Source organism: Prionailurus viverrinus, chromosome E1 (assembly GCF_022837055.1).
Source record: "Prionailurus viverrinus isolate Anna chromosome E1, UM_Priviv_1.0, whole genome shotgun sequence".
Classification (NCBI taxonomy): domain Eukaryota; kingdom Metazoa; phylum Chordata; class Mammalia; order Carnivora; family Felidae; genus Prionailurus; species Prionailurus viverrinus.
The window spans coordinates 23,241,475-23,257,271 of record NC_062574.1 but is presented as its reverse complement, the minus strand read 5'-3'; the positions used below and the strand labels follow the sequence as shown (position 1 = coordinate 23,257,271).

At 44.3% G+C, this 15,797-nt stretch overlaps 1 long non-coding RNA gene across 1 annotated transcript; it reads right to left on the bottom strand.

The window, feature by feature from the left end:
• Positions 1-1,267: 1,267 nt before the first annotated feature.
• Positions 1,268-6,614, bottom strand: LOC125151667 (uncharacterized). Its single transcript, XR_007146906.1, has 2 exons — positions 6,500-6,614; positions 1,268-1,451 (listed from the first exon to the last, which is right to left on the bottom strand). It is a non-coding gene; the product is annotated as an uncharacterized LOC125151667 (long non-coding RNA).
• Between the last annotated feature and the right edge of the window lie 9,183 nt (positions 6,615-15,797).

The following is a 15,797-nucleotide window of genomic DNA, read 5'->3' as shown; positions in this document are numbered from 1 at the left end:
ATTTTTATTACCTCATTAGAGTGTGGATCATCCTAACTAAAGTAGGCTTTACCTTGCCCCCTTCTCCTTGTAATTCACGTCCTTGTTTATTTCCTTCAAAACCTTTACCATAATGTGTAGTTATTTGTTTACTTGGTTTTATCTGTTTCCTCTTCTAGAATGTGAGCTTTGTGAAAGCACACATCCCATCTGTCTGGTTCCCTGTTGTTCAATGTCTGCATCATCTATCGCTGTTCATCAATGCTAGCACAGCAACTGCACCATGGAAGACACTCACCAATACTTGCTGACAGAATTAATGGACTCACTATTTATTTGGAGCCCCCAATTTGCCATTTGTTACTTGTTGTGAAAATCAAATGGGATCTTTGTGAAAATACTTTGTAAACTATAAAGTTCCATAAATCTTAGCATCCAAATGAGGGAGACACTGTTACTTCCCCCTTTTTACAGATAAGAAAAGTTTAAATGGCTTAAAAAAAGAAAGTATAAAGAGTTTAAATGATTTGTCAAGGGCCACACAGGCAGTAAGTTGGCCAAAATCAGACTACAACCCAGGCCAGTTGTGATTGTGAAGACTAGAGACAAGAAACTATAAGTCTGTTTTTACCCATGTTTTGTAATGGGGAAAACCGGAAGAGAGAGGCTGGTCCTAAGAATTGAGATCAACTAGGATAGGCTAGGAAGGAGGATTGGCCTTGGCTTCTCTTCTAGAATCTTAGAAAATTAGGACTAAGGGCCATCAGCCCATCTATTTGGTAATAATCATAATCATAGTCAACATTTATTGAATGTTTTCTGTGTCAGGCACTATGCCAAGCATGCCAAGCACTTTACATGAACTAACTTCTTTTATCCTTGTAGCTCTAGGAAGTATATATTGATAATCAGATCAGAAAACTAAAGCACAGAAAGGTTAGGACACTTGCTGAAGGTCACACAGTTGTGTGGTGGAACTGGGTTTGGAATTCAGAATCAGAGCTCCTAACTACAATGCTATAATGCATAGGCCCTGGAGCTTGACATGAGATTAGCGATAAGGTCCTGACACTTATCTACTATATGAGTTTGAGTAAATTATTTAATCTCTCCAAACCTCAGCCCCCTTATATGTAAAATGGTAGTGGTAATAAGCAGTCACAAGGTGGTTGTAAGGATAAATTAGATGATTCTTGTGGAGACTATAACACAGTGGCATACCAAGTCCTGAGCAAATGTTTCCCCCACCTCATCATCACCCCTAACCAAATAACTCAAGCAGTGTGGGTACTTTTAACAATGATGATTTATTGAAAGAAGTGACTCTTTTTCCTTCCCCACCACATGTAATCTCCATCCACAGGTCCCCATTTTCATCTGTCTTCCAGGGCAAGGAGTTCCAGTCACATCTTTGAAGATAGGAAGTGATGAGAAATTATTAGAGAAGGATGACCCTTAAGATAAATCTTCATCTGAAAAATGTACAAAAAAAATTATGCATGAGACCTGCTGTTTTTGTGACCTAGGGTTGCAGACTGCAATTGAGAGGTGACAGTTCCCAGTTCTGGGAATCAACAAGCACCTGAAAAGAGCGAGCAAGGCTAAAAGCATCCCAAGGATTGTGGGTGGATTGGACAAATAGTAACCTCTGAACACAAATGGCTTACTTCTGAAGTTTATGTTGATTCTGTTGTGTTAGTTATTACGTTAATTAATAAATACAACCTAATTTATAATCAAGACTGAATCATGGTAGCTTTCCATTATGCATTTTTTTTCATTTGATGGCTACTAAAAATATCACATGAGGACCCTGAAATTTTTCTACAGGAAAGGGGTTCTCATGGGTTAATCTGGCAATGTGCATCAGAGGTTTAAAATGAACATACTCTGAGTCAGCGTGGCCAAAATGAACAAATCAGGAGACTATAGATTCTGGTGAGGATGTGGAGAAACGGGAACCCTCTTGCACTGTTGGTGGGAATACAAATTGGTGCAGCCACTCTGGAAAACAGTGTGGAGGTTCCTCAAAAAATTAAAAATAGACCTACCCTATGACCCAGCAATAGCACTGCTAGGAATTTACCCAAGGGATACAGGAGTGCTGATGCATAGGGGCACTTGTACCCCAATGTTTATAGCAGCACTCTCAACAATAGCCAAATTATGGAAAGAGCCTAAATGTCCATCAACTGATGAATGGATAAAGAAATTGTGGTTTATATACACAATGGAATACTATGTGGCAATGAGAAAAAATGAAATATGGCCCTTTGTAGCAACATGGATGGAACTGGAGAGTGTGATGCTAAGTGAAATAAGCCATACAGAGAAAGACAGATATCATATGGTTTCACTCTTATGTGGATCCCAAGAAACTTAACAAAAACACATGGGGGAGGGGAAGGAAAAAAAAAAGAGGTTAGAGTGGAAGAGAGCCAAAGCATAAGAGACTCTTAAAAACTGAGAACAAACTGAGGGTTGATGGGGGGTGGGAGGGAGGGGAGGGTGGGTGATGGGTATTGAGGAGGGCACCTTTTGGGATGAGCACTGGGTGTTGTATGGAAACCAATTTGACAATAAACTTCATATATTGAAAAATAAATAAATAAAATGAACATACTCTTGGGCCATAAATTATAATTCTTAGAATTTATCCCAAGGAAGTTAATAAGGGCATGTATACCAATTTAGTATTCATTACAACTGTATTAATAAAATGAATAATAAATATATCAAGTGTGTATTAATGGGGGTTACTAAGTATATGAACATATATGATGAACTTTTTTATAAGGCTGTTAAAGGTATAACAGCCTTATGCCTGTTGACGATGGTATAGAAACGTTGGTATTGTTAAAAGTTGTATTAGAAAATAGCTATTTTCTAAGTGAAATAATTAAGAAATAAAAATAGACACAAATTATCTCATTTCAATATATATATAATATATACATATATTAATATATATAACATGTACATATATATATAATATATATGTATGTATATTATGTATTTGCATGTGTGTGTTTAAAATATGCACCAAAGTATTAAGCAGATATCATTTGGGGATGGGGCATAATGTGACTGATTTTAATGTTCTTTTTGTTCAAATAAATAGTCTGATTTCTCTTCTGGATATATTGGATAATGAAATTATTTTAAAGGTTTGGAAGCTACCATCCTGTGATGGATGCTTCTTTTTCTTGAGAAGGGTGTAAAGAGGGAGAGGCCACAGAATGATAGGCTTCTGTTCCACCCAGCTCTGGAAAGTCCCACCAGAGCCAGTCTCCTTAGGTTGGACAAGGTTTGAGGAAGCAGGGAAGGGCCTGATGTTTTCACCTGTCCTTAGGCTGGAACACAGACGTGGCCACACCCATTGCTGTCACAGCGTTCATCTGGATCACAATCCCAGTCACCACTGCATTCCTCAATGCAGCTACCTATGTTAGAACAGACCACCTTGTTTTAAGCCCAGGTATCAGAGAGGACAGCCCTTGACTGAAGCGGCTAGTTCCACTTTCTTCTTTCAATTCAATAAATATGGAATTTTAAAATAATTACAGAATAATACTCTTTAACATCTTATATATTTCAGTTAAAGACAATACATTCACATAATCACAATAAAGTAAGGCCTACTTTAAATAAGAGAATCATTGTATTTGCAGAAGGGAAGTGCAAAGAAGCCCACTCAAATGTCCTCACTTCCCTACTTTGCAGGGAAAAGGGCAGAAAAGAGGAGACTCACATTAAGCAAATGCCATCCAGGGTGCCTTGCTGTCACCCTGCGCAGTGAATCTGATTAACCTCACTTAAAAGTGTGGTGACTGGTGTGCACAGAGGTGAATTGCCCACCTCTGTAGGTACAGAAATGGAATTGAACCCAGACCAGCCTGGCCCCTAGGCCAAGTTCCCTCTGCCGTCCCACATGGTGAAACAGACTCTGAGATGAAGTGCACATTGCCAAATGTCAAGGAGTCACTCCTGACCTGAGTGGAGGCCCCCTAGGTTCCCAGAGCCTCACAGTCTTTGAGAACCAATGAAATAGGTCCAAGAAGCCGGTTAAGACCCCACAGGAACTTCTAGCTAAATGTATGCAGAGCTCTGGACGAATGTGTGCTGTGCTTTTGCTTCTACTCAGGGGTTTCTCTACCTGATTCTGTGTCTGGACTTCTCTGGGCTCTTGTTTCCTCATATGTAAAATGGAGCTCTTAGATCTAGCAGGGGAAATGAAGTTCATTCTCCAGTGTCAAGTCTGATCAACAGAGATGACTACTTAATGCTGCGTTGAGAAGGCTGGGGCATCTTGTCCAGGCTCAACAGGAAAAGAATCCTGTGATGACTAGCAATGTTTAAGAGTATAAGAAGGGAGCCTGGTGGGATGTCTATAATATACTTGCAGACCTCAGAGAAAGTCAGTACGATCCCTCCCTGCTTCTGTTTGCTGTTGTTGATATATGGTGAGATGGTTGAAGACTTTGCCCCACTCCTTAAATCTGTTGATCTTTGCTATGTATGAAGCATAGAGCTAAGTTATTCAGAAAATATAAAGATTTAAGGGGTGCCTGGGTGGCTCAGTGGGTTGAGCATCCAACTTTGGCTCAGGTCATGATCTCGTGGTTTGTGAGTTTGGGCCCTGCGTTGGGCTCTGTGCTGACAGCTCAGAGCCTGGAACCTGTTTCAGATTCTGTGTCTCCCTCTCTCTCTGCTTCTCCCCACCTCATGCTCCCTCTCTCTCTCCCTCTCTCTCTCTCTCTCTCTCAAAAATAAATAAACATTAAAAAAAACAGTTAAAAGAAAAGATGTCAGGTAGAGTCACTATCTTAAAGCAGCTTAGAATCTAACAACAGAGATAAGACTTGTGTTTAAAGTACTAACAACAAGGTGCCTGGGTGGCTCAGTCAGTTAAGTGTCCAAATTTGGTTCATGGGTTCGAGCCCCACATTGGGCTGTGCTGTCAGCACAGAGCCCACTTTGGATCCCCTGTCCCTCTCTCTCTCTGCCCCTCCCCACTCTCTTTCTCTCAAAAATAAGCAAACATTAAAATATTTTTAAAAAATGAAGTACTAAAAACATAGCAGTATGTGACAGGTGTCCTGAGAGAGGTATATCCAAAGGAAAAGGGGCTCAGAGGAGGGAGGACATTATTTCCAGTTAGATTAGCCACAAAAGGTGAGTCTTGAAGTACAGGAATCTTTTTAAGACAGACTTGACGGGGCGGGGGCATGGGGGGGGGGCGGTGGTGGTGGTGGAGTCTTGTGAGAAGAGAAAAGAATTACTAGCAAAAGTTCACAAGGGGAAATGCAGGCATGTGAGGCATCCAGGGCACAAAGTTTAAGGAGCCACTTGCACAACCTGAGAGTGAACGTCTCCTTCAATATTGCACTCTAGGCATCTCCTCTCCTCACTGCTCGGCCTGGAATGCAAGGAATACAGGAGGACTGGCAAATGTGAGGCTGGAGAAGTACACGGGAGCAGCTGGAAGTCAAGCAGGACAAACAGGTAGGGGACAAAGTTACTGGGGTCAGATCTTGAGGACCTGATGAGTTTGGATTCCATTTGGTAGGCCAAGGGAGGGATATGACTGCAGTTTGCTTACAAAGATTATTCTGGTGTGAGGGCATAAAATGGACCAGGATTCAGTGAGCAAGCAAACCTCAGAAGGGAAAGAGGGCCAGGGGGTGCGGTCAGGAAACTTGGGCACTGGCCCAAGCATGGGGTAGTCAAGGCTGGAAGTGCTGTGTGGCAATGGGGAGGGGAAAGGAAGGAACACATGCAAGAAACAATTTCAAAGAATGGACGGTATTTGGCAACTGGTTTAATGGAGGGGGGAGGAGGACAGCAAAGAAGAGAGGGGAGTAAGTGAGAACCCAGGAATATTTAGGGAGAAGCAGGAGCTACAGTGAAGAGAATCCAAGAGAGAAGAAAGTTTGAGGATTGACAGGGCAGCAAACCATGTCAGATGCAGAGGTTACAGGCTTTCGCTGCTGAGGAGCGTCAAGAGATTTGCCAGCAGATCCTGGGAGCAAAGTTTCTGGAGACTGATAAGGACAGAAAGGGCGACAGTCAGTCTTCAGGGTGTGAAGGAATGAGTTGTGGGGAAGTAGGGGCAGAGAGTTAAGATGGCTCCTTTGAGAATGTTGGTGGTAAAGGGAAAAGCGAGATCGAGATGATTTGTGTGTAATGTGACTAAGACAATGTGTTCTCTAGTGATCTGATTTATTTGTTGCAAAAGGCCAAGAAACCCATGGGAAGAGAGATGCTGGGGGAGATGGAAGAGATGATGGGGCAGCAAAAAGGGAAGAGTGGAGAGTCCGGATGAAGGGATGACCCGAGGAAAGGAGGGGGAAGAGTGGAAGCAGAGGGAGAGAGATTTATGTGGTCAAGATGGCTCCTTGACTAGAACATCTTTCCTTTTCTCCTTTCTTCCCTCCTCCCCCTGCACACACCGGTCCCTGCTGGCCCACTTTCCAGCTCCCTCATTCAGAGAACAGGGCTGTCTTCTGCCTGGACTCACCCAACAATTTCAGTGGCCTCACCGCAGCCTGGAGCTCCTGCACCTCCAAGCTGAGGGTGATGAGCATCACCAGGAGGAGGAAGCCCCCCACCTTCATGTTGCTGTAGAAAGTCTGGCAGAAAGGCAGCAAGGCAGAGAACGGCTGAAATTTATACTCTTCCACCCCCACCCCCGAATTAGAATGCAAGGGCAGGGGTGGGACTAGGGAGGTGAGAGCCTTAAGCCCTGCCCAGAAACTACTTCTGAAGAACTCACACCAGTAGGTATCCTGGGTAACTCCTCCTTGTTGCCTAGGCAAGTCTCTGACCCAAAGGAACACCCTCCTCTGGCAGACAAGAGTCTCCTGAAGCAGGTAAGCTATGAGTGACAGAGAAAGGGGTGGAGTGGGGTGGGGGGTGGGCCCTGGCCTTTATTATGTACTTTATCCACTCATTCCTTTTTTTTTTTTAAACACAAAGAAACATCTCCTCTGGGCCAGACACATGCCAGGCATGGAATACATCCCTGTAGAAATCACAATCTAGGAACTTGGTGTTTGCAAGGGCGCAGCCCCTTCTTTGACATCTCCCTTGTCTGCTCTGGGCCTAGGGCCTTTGGTATTGAGGACAGGGAGAGTCAGAAGAACCAGCAGGGGTGCTCCTAGGTCACCTGCTGGTGGGAAGGAGGCCACCTTAGTCTCCTGGCTTGGTCTGATTTAGGCACTTGTGGTGGTCTTTGCCGACACGATATATGTCATTCTCTTGGTGTAGAGTTTCACTTCATCTTGTCCACCTTCTTTTCCAAGAACCCTAACTCTCAATATATGTGTTAGGCTCTTCCAGGATGTCTCTCATCAGACAGCACTGCGGTGGGATTGGGGGATGCCGGGTAGCTGCAGTAACCAACCAGGTGGGGAGTGAGAGTTCATTTCCCCCTTCTTGTAAGCACTCCTCAGCTAGATAAGTGATTTTCTGAAATCTGTACTCCCCTCGGCTTTTTGGAGGAATATGTCCTCCTTCCCTCCCCAGTGGCAGTAGGCGAAGGCAGAGGTGTGTGTTCATTCTGGCCATGAACATCGTATCCCATAAGATGTCTTACTTAACATGGGATAAGGATGACTCAGCTGCTTGGGCATGGCAGGACCAGTTTGCAGATTCTTATGGCTTTAGCAATATGGTTGACTTCTCTTTAGAGAGTAGTAGAGTCCTTGTCATTTCGCCAGGGGCCTGGGTTCTAATCCTAGGGATACAGGAAGAGACCCTCCCTACCTTGTTTCATTTCTCACAGTTTCTGAAATGCCACCAGGAGAGGTCCTTTGGACAACAACTGACCTCATAAATTGCTAGTACTCCTGGGTAGGTTAGGGGGTGCACGAATAACTATAGGTTATTCATGAAGCAATTCTGCAAAACTGCCTCAACACAACCCTGCCTATCCCAAAGCTGAGGCTGGGACAGCTGAGGCTGTCCAATTTCTGAAACAGAGTCAGAGCCAGAAAGAAACCTTAAAGAGGCCCTAAACACTGAACAAATGATAGAGATGTTCTCTATATGTAACCGCAAACTTTAAGAAAGTGCTTAACCATGAAATAAAAACATATTTTGAAATAATTTTGAAATTTCAACAAACCTCAAAGGTGTGTTGAAATTAAACTTGTTTCTTTTTAGATGTCCTCTTTTCTGATTTTATTTTGGGTGCCCTGTTTTGCTGGTGCCCCAAAAACCTGCTTTGTTTGTCCTTTGGGCTACTCCAAACTGAGTGGGGCCTTCAGAGCCTTGGCAGTGGGGCCCTAGCCTGCCTCCCTGCCTCCTGTCTTCCTCCTCACCCTCAGGCACTCTGGGATGCTCTGGCTGCTGCTCCTTGCCAGGTACTTCATGCTCAGTTCAAGCTGTTCCTTGAACTTGGAACACCATTTCCCTTTCTTTCTCTACCACATCTCACAAGGCTTAGCACAAATGTCACCGCCAAAACTTTCCTCAATCCCCACCCTTGGGAGAGGTAACGTTGTCTGTATACTTGTCTGGTCATAGCACTTAGCACACTGTGTTGCAATTATTATTATTTTTACATTTCTCTCCTGTGAATATCCTGATGGCTAGGGTGGGTGAGTGGTCTTCTTTATCTCTTGTCTTCTGTGCTTCAATGATAAGTATTTATTGTGCTCAATAACTATTAAGTGAACCCACAGTAGAGACAGTGATAAATGAATGGGAGTTTTGGCTAATGGGTGGGGACAGAGAGAAGGGCAGGAGAGAGGGGACATGGGGTTGAGATTGGGTGTGAACAGGACCCATAGAGTGTCCTTTATTTGCCAAATTGGAAGCCCCATAAGGGCACTAATGACAGGAAGGACACGGCTTTGGAGCTGGATAAACTTCTGTTTGAATCCTTCCATGTGGTCACTTCCTGGGGATGTGAGTGGGCCAGTACTAACATTAGTATATTAAAAAATCGCATTCAGGTTTTAGGAAAATCCTTATTGATCTCTGACTATGTACCACGCCCTGTGCTAAATGCTGGGGCTGTGGCATGAACAAGGTGGGCTTGCCCTTACAAAGGAGGAAGTAAACATTCTATGGCACCCCTGCTGGTCTGAGACAAAGAAAATATTCTGTTCATACAAACAAACTTTAAGCAAATGTCATCTGCCCCCCCCCCCCATCACCCTGGGCCTACCAAGGGGAGTTCCATTTGCATTTAAACTTGATTGTACTCCTAATCTGCCCCCCCCCCCAAATCGGCAACCTTCAAAGTGTTCCCAGTTGTAGATCTTGCTGTTTCTCAAACCATATGTTGGAGGGAATGTGACCATTCTGGAACCCTAAATTTAAGTTCAATCCAGAAAGTATTAGATTTTCTCAACCTCAAATTTGGAATGCTCCAGGAGAGAATTTGATTGTCAAATGCTCCCTGCCCCCCACCCTATAATACAAAGCTGCTGAGGTATGTGTGTGTGTGTGTGTGTGTGTGTGTGTGTGTGTGTGTGTCAGAGAGAGAGAGAGAGAGAGAGAGAGAGAGGTGGGGGTGGCATTCAGGGAGCCATTGTAATTAGGAAGACATCCCATATGGTTTCCAATACAGACAGGCACTATTATTGCCATTTTACAGACGAGAAAACAAAATCACAGAGAGGTTTAGTAACAAACCCAAAATAATATGGCAGAACTAGGATCAAACCTCAAAGGCTGCTCTTAACTGGTGCACATTCCTGTCAGGCTAGGTCCAAGTTCTTGACTTCTCTCTGAGACACAGGTAAATGGGCTTTTAAGGACACAGCAACAGGCATGGTATTACCATTTCATCAGCAGAACACAATTGCTTTGTACTAAGCTGCTTGCTATGGAGGACTCTGATGTCCAACCAGTTTAAAGGTAGGGCTCATCCACCTAAAACTGTAACTTTGGCTTTAAAAGAGCTGAGGAAGAGCAATATGGCCCTTATTTCTGGCTGTTCACAAAGGCCGACGTGAGTATAGCCCAGTGCATGAGAGTGAGGACTCTGGGGTGCAACAGATCTGGTTTGTATCTGGCTCCACTACTTGGTAGCTGTGTAAACTTGGGGAAATTAATTTCCCTTTCTGAGCCTCACTTCCTCATCTGCAAAGCAGGCATTATAATTCCTACCTCAATGGCCTGTTGGGCAGATTAAATGAACATATATGTACACACATCTATTCCTGGCAGAGTCCTCAAAACTGGCAGCTACTATCATTATTAATTTCTATGAAAGGGAATGTATGCCTTTCTATTCCCTAGAACAGAGCACTTATACACAGTCCATGCAAAAATGTATCAGTTCATTAAGGAAATATCACAAAAGAAAGGGAAGTCAGAATCTGCCCATATTCTACTCTGCTGCAAAATATAAGCTGAACCATGAAGAGACTTCTAGGGCTTAAGCAGGTATTACTGTTGGCTCAACAACTGTATGTGGGTTCATGATGCCCGTCTAGAGGTCAGGAAACTTAGCATGTGACCAAGTTTTGCCTAAACAGACATTTGCCAGAGGAGGATCAACGAAGTCACAATCTTACATCATTTCTCTACAAGGTAGTAAAGAGGATAGCCATTGTCTACAAGGGGCTATCCCCATCCTAAGAGTCCCCCCTCCAAATGAGAGCCTTTGCTTACAAAGAGCCCATGGTCAGCAATGAAGAGTGAACACTCAGCTGCTCCAAATACCAGCTCTGCTGCTCCCTATGCTCTGAAATTAGAGCGTGGGACCAAGGTTGAGGATAACATCTGGTCTCCAGGAGAATGTTAAGCATGTCCCTTCCCACATAGACCTCTCTGTGCTGTGCCAAATCTAGATCGTGCAACAGGCAAGAGTCTGAGTTCAGGAGCCGGATCACCTGGGTCAGATCCTGACTCCCACTCAGTAGCGGTGTGACCATGGACAAGTTACCAAACCCCTGTGAGGCTCGGTTTCCTCCCCTGTAAAATGAGCATGAGAATAGTACCTGCCCCCATGGTGTCGGGTGAGAATTTGGTGAGATAATTATGTCCATAATTCAGCACAATGTCTGGAAGACAGCAAGCACCCAATAAAGGTTGCTGTTTTCAGGATCAGTGATGGTATTATTTAAAAAGGAATTCTTGGGATGTCTGGGTGGTTCAGTCAGTCGAGCGTTTGACTTGGGCTCAGGTCATGATCTCATGGTTCGTGGGTTCCAGCCCCTCATCGGGCTCTGTGCTGACAGCTCAGAGCCTGGAGCCTGCTTGGGATTCTGTGTCTCCCTCTCTCTCTGCTCCTCCCCCACTCATAAGCTGTCTCTCTCTCTCTCTCTCTCTCTCTCTCTCAAAAATAAAAGTAAACATTAAAAAAATCTTTTAAAGGAATTCTTGGAGCACCTGGGTGGCTCAGTTGGTTAAGTGTCAGACTCTTGGTTTCAGCTCCAGTCATTGTCTCATGTTTTTGTAACTTTGAGCCCCACTTTGGACTCCATGCTGTCAGTACAGAGCCTGCATGGGATCTTCTGTTTCCCTCTCTCTCTGCCCCTCTCCTGCTCACTGCTGTCTCTGTCTCAAAATATATAAATAAACGTAAAAGAAAATAAAAAGGAATTATTGCTCACAACTAAGTGCACCCAAGTTTAAGCCTCAGAGTCATGACTGTGTGACGTTGGATAAGTCATGCTGTCTTTACAGGACACTGGTTTCCTCATCTCTAATGATTGCTGCTAGGGTGGGAAGCCCACAAGTCCCCCCTCCTCCACCTTTTTTGAAACCCCACGGATGTGAGCACTTCTCCTTTACACAGACATGGGCTCATGCTTCTCCTTTACATGAAGTGAATTCTGTATCACTGAGCGCCAGTGATACAGCAGTGAATGCAGGAATAGAGGAGGACCATGGGAAGGGAGGGGAGTGCAGGTGGAGGGCTGAGCACAGTGCAGGTGGAGGGTTAGATGCCACCCTATGCTTCCTCTTCAGATGCGATGTCTTATGCCCCTGCCTTCCCCATTCTCTCTCCTTCCTCCTCATCTTTGCACACACATCCTTCTACCTAGTTCCTTACACTGACTCTAGCAAGCAGCAGCTGACTGGACTTGCCAATCTCCTTGAGAGTCTGAAAGTGAGAGTCTGCACTCTGTGCTGAGAGTGGGGGGGGGCAGCAAGGAGGAGGACACCCCCATGCCACGCTGCTGTGTGGAGTCTCCTGTGATGACCAGGCAGATGGGCAGAGATGGGCCGAGGTTTAAACCCTTCCTCCCACTGAGCTGGGCTGGGGTGTGGAACCTGGTCAAGTCACAAGTATTTGGAAGCTTAAGCCCTGATGGGCAGTTGACCTTTCTGGATTAGAGAGATCCGTGTTTAATATTGAGTAATGGTGTATCTTCACATAAGCTCTCCAAGCCCAAGTGAAATAGTTTCTTCCGTCTAATAATCAAGACTGCCTAAAGAACAGAGGGCACTTTGAATGGCAGAGGGAAATGGGGTGGGGTGAAAAGGAATCAGCATTTATTAAGCACCTCTACTACCAGATTTTACCTCTACTACATAGAAAAATTGGATATTATATATATATGTATATATATATACACTTTAAATAGTATATATAATTGAGCTTTTTTTAATTAAAAAATTTAATATTTTTTTACAGAAAGAGAGAGTGTGAGGGAGGAGGGTCAGAGAGAGAGAGAGAGAGAAAGAGAGAGAGAATCCCAAGCAGACTCCATTTCCATTGCAGAGCCCAGCATGGGTCTCGATCCCATGAACGGTGAGATCATGACCTGAGCTGAAATCAAGAGTTGGACACTTAATGGACTGAGCCACCCAGGTGTCCCATAAATTGATCTTTAAAATAACATATATATATATATATATATACACACACACACACACACACACACACTATCTCCACCCCCTTTAAAAATAAAAAGTACTCTCAAACGTTATCTCCATTACACACATGAAAAGAAGTTACTCCCCAGTAACTTCCTACTCAGGTTCTTCTGATCCAAATCCCAAGCTCTCTACTCTGCACACACAGTCTATGCCTTTTCCTTACATACTCCCATTCACCAGATTTTATATCCAAGTTACAGGGCTCAGGGTCTGGTCTAGAAATGGGACTGGCATCTTCTCGACTTCTCCCCCCAGTCTCCACAGAACTACCTAGAATTCCTCATCCAGTCACATTACCTGAAATACTAACAGGTAGAGATTTCCTTGGGTAAATAAGCCTCTTGCCATGTTCAGGCACAGGAAAAAAACAAAAAACCCACATCTGAGCATTACAACTTTTTTCCTTCTTCCACCTAATCCTCCAGCCTTCTTTTATTATAGGTTCTCAGAAATGTTGATCCAGTTTTTATGTATAAGTTTTAATGTTTCCTTTTGCAAAGCTGTTTGGAAGAACATGCATCTTGCAAGCATGGCTCTGTGGAATGTTTGACTGCTGGTATGGACCTATGTAACCTTGGCCACAATCGAGAAGGCCAGCCTTCATGTGAGCAGCAGGTGGACTTCTTGAGAATAGTACATTGCAGTTTCCAGCCTCTCCTGCAGTTACCTATGGCCATGTGACGGAGTTCTAGGCAATGGAATGTGAACAGAAGTGATATGCTCCACTTCTGGGGTGAGGCCCCTAATCACCCCCTCCCCACCTCATACAACCCTCCAATTGCTAGCCTAAAGCACATAGATAAATGATCCTGGAAGCCAAGTATTGAAAATGGTGACTCAAGATGGGAGGCGCCTGGTCCCCAAATTACTACTTGGAGGAAAGCTGTCTGTTGTTCAAGAATACCCATTTTAGGAGGGCGGGGGTACCTGAGTGTCTCAGTTGGTTGAGCGTCCAACTTCAGTTCAGGTCATGATTTCATCGTTCGTGGGTTCAAGCCCCACATCAGGCTTATTGCTTTCAGCACAGAGCCAGCTTTGGATCCTCCATCCCCCCCCCCTGCCCCTCCCCCTGCTTTCTCTCACTCTCCCCCACCTCTCAAAAATAAATAAACATTGAAAAAAAAGAATACCAATTTTGGATTTCACACTGGATTGGAATAGACCTCAAGTGAGTTAAGCCAGTAAGATCTGGGGATTTATTTGTTGCAGCAGCTAATTAATTGCAGGCTGGTGGGACTTGAGGACTTTGGGGCTATAATATTGTGCATTGCATTGGTGTAACAGAGGGAATATTTGTGAGCCCTGGGATTTCATGAGACTAATAAAGTGAAGCTCAGTGAAGAAGAGCGGAAGGGTAGGGTGACAAATATTTTGGAGTTGGACCAGCTTGAAATACGCACGGATTTCTGGGCCATCAGCGATTTTCTATAGCACAGATCCCAGTGTACCAGTCAGGAATAGCTGCTTCCCTGGACAGCATCATGTGGCATTTAGACCTCAGGGACATTGCAAGCTGCTGTCAGGTGAGATGGTACTATTCTCACAACCCAAACTTAGAGTCCCCTTTTCATCTCTCAAAGTGTCAGGAAGACCCAAGACCCATAGCCTTTCTTTTAGGGACTGTTTAATCAACTTGGCACAGAAAGAGACTGCATAATTGATCCATGTCTTTCAAGCTCTTGGCCTCCCAAATGTTAATCAAGATCCTGTAACAAGTCACTAACCAAGTGTTAGGAAATCCGCCAGGGTTTGTTCCCAAGGCTCCGATTCTGTAAGTGCTTCCCTCTATGGGAATGTGGATGGCACACCTGATTTCAAAGTGGTTGACTAGAATTAAATTGCCAGATAATACACATGCTAATTTTTATTTTTGGAGGGAGTATAGTAGAGGGCAAAAAAGGGGGTTTTAAAGCCACAAAGATCTGTCTCTAAAAGCAGGCTCTACCAAGGTGCTGTGACCTTGACAGTTTAAGCTGAGTAGGTTTCTTCATCAAGAATTAGAGGCTCAGAATACTCCACTCATGAGGCTATTGTAAGGATAAGGAAATAATGTAGAGAAAATATCGAACATCTAATAATATATTATAGAAAATGTTTTCCTTCTCTTCTAAATGTATTTCTTATCCTCAGTTGGGTTTTAAACTCCCAAAGCTAGGAGGCTATTCATTTTTTTTTAATTTTTAATGTTTATTTATTTATTTTGAGAGAGACAGAGACAGTGCAAGTGGGGGAGGGGCAGAGAGAGAGGGAGAGAGAGAGAATCCCAAGCAGCTCTGGGCATCCAGTGCAGAGCTCAATGTGGGGCTTGGATTCATGAAACCGCGAGATCATGACCTGAGCCAAAACCAAGAGTCAAACACTTAACTGACTGGGCCATCCAGGTCCCCCACTAAGAGGCTATTCTTTACAGTCTCTGTGGAGCTCCAGTATGGTGAATAGAACCACAATCCATTTGTCAGTACCTCGGGCATTATCCTCCAGACTACTACTCCCTCAGCCTCTCTACTAGCTCCTGAGATCATTCGTGTTGGGGTGTGCTAGCTTTTTTTCCCTGTGACCTGCTCAGAGGTCTCCAGGGTGAGGCAATGTTCAGGCCACACACATGGCCTGAAGGTTCTGTGGTAAAATTGCAACTTTCAGCCACTGCTGGCAAGAATCAGGTGGGCAGGTGTAAAGATTGGTGGAGGGGCACCTGGGTGGCTCAATTGGTTAAGCATCCGACTTAGTTTTGGCTCAGGTCACGATCGCATGGTTCGTGAGATCAAGCCCTGTGTCGTTGGGATTCTCTACCTTCCCCTCAAATTAAAGATCAATTTTTTTTAACATTTATTCATTTTTGAGAGTCAGAGAGAGACAGAGCACAAGTGGGGGTGGGGCAGAGAGAGAAGGAGACACAGAATCCAAAGCAGGCTCCCGGCTCTGAGCTGTTAGCATAGAGCCCCACGTGGGGCTCGAACTTTCTGACCGTGAGA